A 5,531-nucleotide genomic window follows, 5' to 3' on the forward strand; every position below is an offset into this window, starting at 1 on the left:
TAGTGAGGGAGGAGTGGGGGCCAGTTCTTATTACATCCGCCAAAATAGGAGTCCTTGCAACACCTACTCATTAGCCCTAGTGCAACCCCTTAGGGTTGCCCTCTTGCCACTGGCAGCCCATCTGAATTTGAGAACAGCTCTCACCTCTTCCTGAGCATTCTCAAAACCTGGATGTTTTATGTAAAAGGTCAATTTCCTGGTTGGCTTCCCTTATTTCTGGGGCCCTCGATGCTCCAACCACATTGCTACTCTCACCCTCAGGGCCATTTTGGAAGCTCTTTGCCACCTGACCCCAGTGTCACAGGGAACCAGGGATCTGGGTGACGGTTTATCATTGGCTGGCATCGTCCAGAGTCCCTCCTTCCTGCCCACCCCTCTCCATCTGCTGCTGCTGCTTTCTACTAATACTTCCTGTCCCACACCTGTGCTCACACCTGTCTCTAAATAAGAACCTGGTGGGAGCTCAAAGGAGACTGAAATGGCCACATTCATGCATTTATGTATTCATTCAACGACCATTTGTTAAGCATCTACTATGTGCTTAGAACATCCTAGAACAGTACTCAATTGAGGGTACAGCATTAAACAGAACAGACAGGAGCCCTACGTTCTAGATGGTGAAGACAGAAAATGAATAAGAAGTAACATCCATAATTTGTCAGCAGGGAAGGGGAGGGCTGTGCTGAGAGAGGGTGTGGTTATACTTAAATAGGGTGAATCGGCTCACGCCTGTAATCCCAGCAGTTTGGGAGGCTGAGGCGAGCAGATCACCTGAGGTCAGGAGTTTGAGAACAGCCTGACCAACATGGTGAAACCCCATCTCTACTAAAACTACAAAATTAGCCGGCCCTGGTGGCACATGCCTGTAATCCCAGTTACTTAAAAGGCTGAGGCAGGAGAATCGCTTGAACCCAAGAGGTAGAGGCTGAGTACAGTGAGCTGAGATCACACCACTGCACTCCAGCCTGGGCAACAAGAGTGAAACTCTGTCTCAAACAAACAACAACAACAACAAAAATGGGAAATAGAATGCTGGTTGCCAGGGGCTGAGGGGCAGGAGGAAACAGAGAGTTAGTGTTTCATGGGTACAGAGTTTGGGAAGATGAAAAAGTTCTGGAGATAGATAGTGGTGATGGCTGCACAGCAGCATAACTGGACTTAATGCCACTGAACTGTGTCCCTAAAAATGGTTAAGATGGTAAATGTTAGGTTGGGGATATTTTACCACAATAAAAAAAATCACTCTCAATATCTTGTGGGGATGTTGACTGCAGGAAGGTGGCTGGTTCTAGCCTGGAGGATGGAGAGCAGGGGGCAGAGCTGGTGTCCTGGCCTCCCTGGAGGATAGAAGCTGTCCAACCAGCATCTCTGGGAGCACCACAGGCACTGGACCTGGTGAACAGGAGGGGAGAGGCACCAGAGCCCCTGCCAGAGCTTGGTCTTCTGGGATCCAGGGAGGATTCTCACAGATGTTCAGCTCCCCAGAATGCTCATTCCAAGAGAGGTCCCAAAAGTAGCCCTCTCTCTCCCCCATGGGGAGATGCAGGCTAAGAGCTGGCCGGGATCCCCTGGGGCCCCCCACAAGCCAGGCCTGAGTCTAACTCTAACAGCGCGGTCAGAGCCCTGCCCATGTCTCCTGGTGCTTTGAGGGCCCTGACCAATCTCCCACTGCTAGTATCTACCCTCTGTGTCCACACACAGGTTCTTTTTTTTTTTTTTTTTTTGAGACAGATCTCGCTCTGTCGTCCAGGCTGGAGTCCAATGGCGCGATCTCAGCTCACTACAACCTAGAAACCCAGAAGGCTGCAGAAAGCTGCAAGGTCAGGGAGTTACCCCCAGGAGCAGCCCTCAGCCAGTGTTATCAGGCTTTTACTTGTAAATACCCCTGGGTGGGATAATTCTGAGGAGGATTTTTTGGTACCATTTCCCAGCAGTGATGTCTGGCTTCATAGTGCACACTTTATTGACAGCGCACACTTTATTTAGACAGCCCACACTTTATTGACAGCACACACTTTATTTAGACAGCCCACACTTTATCGATAGCATGCACTTTGTTGACAGCTCACACTTTATGACAGCGCACACTTTATTGACATTGCACACTTTATTGATAGCACACATTTTATTGACAGCGCACACTTTATTTAGCCAGCCCATACTTTATTGATAGCGTGCACTTTATTGACAGCACACACTTTATTGATAGCGTGCACTTTATTGACAGGGCACACTTTATGACAGCGCACTTTATTGACAGCACACATTTTATTGACAGTGCACACTTTATTGACAGCACACACTTTGACAGCGCATACTTCATTGACAGAGCACACTTTATTGACAGCATACACTTTATTGATAGTGTGCACTTTATTGACACTGTGCACTTTATTGACAGCATGCACTTTATCGATAGCACACACTTCATTGGCTTCCTTTCCCTTCCCGACCCCTTCACCCTCCAGCCCCATTTTCCCTCCCTGGTCTTCTACCAGGGATTCCTTATCAGCCATGTGCACTCAAATCCTTGTCTCAGAGAACCCAAGCTAAGACACTGACCTGCACCGGCTCTCTGTCTGAGGTGTGGGTGGTCTGACTGTGTTCCTGTTCCTCCAATGGTACTGTGACCACATGGAACTCAGTGCCCTTCAAGCCTTGTCCCTTCTCAGGCCCTGGCAGGTTTATTCTCTGTCCCTGGCTCTGTGGCTTGGTTGGTGTTAGTGTGGAGGGTGGCTCTTTAAACACCTGTCCTACCTTGGAGGTGTCTTGTCAGCTCCAGGTCATTGCAATGCCTCCGACCAAGGTTGTGGCCCAAAAGGTGAGGGTGGGCCGAGGCCGGAATGCACTTGGTTGGGAAACTGAACAGGGCCTTCCATGAACCAAGGTGCAGTGACAGAATGAAGGGGTGGGCAGAGCCCTGGGCTCTAGGGTCAGCCTGACACACAGCCTATCCTGGGGCTGCTGTCAATTCCCTGAGCGGCCCGTGCCAGCCGCTTTCCCATGATTTCCCATGAGGAGGAGGATGATTGAATTGCTCACAAGTGTGTGAAGAGTAAAGCAGTCCATGCAGGTGAAAGGCTCACATATTTGTGATGCAGTCACTATCATTATCCTCACCTATAGATTAGGAGGTAGAGGGTCAGAGAGGTTACCTAAATTGCCTAACAGCACACAGTTAGCAAGTAGCAGAGGAAGGATTTAACCTCAGGCTGTGGGTCCCCAACACAGTAATGTGGATGTTTATTGGTTTTAGATAAATGTGGACGTTTATTACTTTTAGGTAGATGCTAATTTTGTCTGACAAAAGGGGGAACTGAGTCTCAGAGACAGATAGTGTCTTGTCCCAAGTCACACAGAAAATCCAAATCAATAGCAGGGTTGGGTTGAGAGCTAAGCTCCCCTGGGTCCCAGCCTTGGCTTTCCTTCCCAGAAAAGGTTGCTTTCCCCTGAATGTCCCGTGTGATGGTGCTGTGGGGGAACGGGCTTCCCCCAGGTGTGATGGTGCTGTGGGGGAATGGGCTTTCGCCCAGGGTTGCTCAGCTGCCTTGGAGACGAGCAGTCCAGGCCCTGCCACACTCTGGCCTCTATGGACCCAGCCTCTTTTTCTGCAGTTCTACCAAAGCTGTTTGTGGTCTGGGAAGGGGAGACATTCAACCAACATGTCTTGAGCACCTGTTGTGTTCCTGTCTCTGTTCCGGATTCTTGACATATGCTACTAAAGAGAAGAGGCAAGGCCCCTGTCTTGTTGGAGGCTATGTCCTAGGCTGAGACAGACATCAACAGCAAACCATAATAAATACGTGCAGTCTAGAGTGGGGTAAAAGGTGGTGATGGCTGTAAAATACCAGAGTGGGAGGGCGTGGGTCTCACTAACTAAGTGGCCAAGGTAGGCCTCATTAAGACAGCAACTTGAGTGAGGTCCAGGGAGCGAACCACGTAGGTGTATGGAGGAAGAACTTTCCAGGCAGAGTGAACAGCCAGTGCAAAAGCCCTGGGGCAGGGGCATGCCTGGCAGGCTTGAGAAAGAGCGAAAAGGCTGAGGTGGCTGGGAGAGAGCGAGGCCAGGGTGGTAGGAGATGTGGTGGTGTGGGCTTGCATCATGCAGGGCTTAGTGGGCTTTGGCAGGGTCTTTGATTTTTACTCTGAGAGGGGCGGGAGTCACTGGGAGAAGATGGGTGGGGAGGGCGTGAGGCATTGGGGTCTGCAATGCATCCTATGGATGGGCCCTCCAATCTAGCAAGCTCCCAGCAGCCCTAGCACCCAACTCCATCCCAAGAGGCCTGAATCAGAGTCTAGGAGAGGAAAAGAGAAAGCCACTGCCACCACCGGGCCCTGGTAGCCAGAAGTGTCCCCTTTGGTGAGCTGCTCCCCTGGCTGAGGCTCAGGACTTCTCCATGTGAGTGGTTCCCGCCAGGGGGTCCTGCCTGTGCCCCAGGGAAAGTGGCAGCTGCTTATCTGATGTTGGGGCCCAGGCCATGGAACAGCAGAGTCAATACACCCTTGTCCCACTTACAAAATCATATTTTCCAAACACACAGCTCCCCCAAGCCCCTTATCAGGCCTCCAGGTGGAAAAGCCCTGTTGCCTGGCAATGTTGCCTTATCTACAAGGTCTGCATGGAGGCCAGAGCGAGGTGATTTCATTATATCCTCTCCCATCTGTCTCTGCAAACATCCCCGGGGGCTTCTAATTAAGGTTTTGCTTTTCTTCTTCAGCAGATGTTTGCTTTAATCTAATAAAACAGTTTGCAGGCCTCCTCAGTGGGTGTAGGAGGGCTTCCGTAGGCTTCCGCCCAGGAGGGTGTTGGGAAAGGTTGGGGGAGGATGCCAGGCACACCAAGCCCTGGACACCGAGGCTGGCTGGTGCACGAGGCACAACAAGCTGGGAAGAAGAAGCGGGCCTGGCCCACACTGAGAGGCAAGATACATCTGCCTGTGCCCCGCCTCCTCTCCTTCCCAGGGCCATATTCCCCGGGGTCCAGCGGCATGCTGATCCCTCTTGAACATGATGTCTTCTAGGGTGACACCACTGGGTCAGGGCTTCTGCTTCCAAGGGGAGATCACCTGAGAGATGGGACTGCAGAGGCTCCATAAAGAAGGCGCTACGGGGGAACTGCTTAGCGATGTGCAAACTTCAAACTCACACCAGGCAAACCAGAACATAGGAAGCTGCAGGTTGGGTCCGGGGTGGAAGATCGTGGGAGGCACTGGCATGGCCGCTTAGATAAGTCATTGTGGTGGAGAAGAAGGTCAAAGTAGAGGTGCTTCTAAGATGGGCTCAGTAGCTAAGTCTCTGAACAAGAGACGACCCCATGCCCAGGCTCCAACCCCTCAACTCTGTGGGTTCTGAAATGGTTGACCTGTAGGGCCTCCTAGGGAGGAACCTTCCAGTGACTTCAAGGTAGTTTTTGTCCCTAGAGGTCTTTGCTGGGTGGCAGAAGCAGCTAAGAATGGTGGGAATAGCTGCACTTTGGAGCCAGAGAAACCTGGGTTAAACCCTGGCTCTTCTATACTCGTTGTGTGGCCTTG

The sequence above is a fragment of the Macaca nemestrina genome, chromosome 7, assembly GCF_043159975.1.
Source record: "Macaca nemestrina isolate mMacNem1 chromosome 7, mMacNem.hap1, whole genome shotgun sequence".
Lineage (NCBI taxonomy): Eukaryota > Metazoa > Chordata > Mammalia > Primates > Cercopithecidae > Macaca > Macaca nemestrina.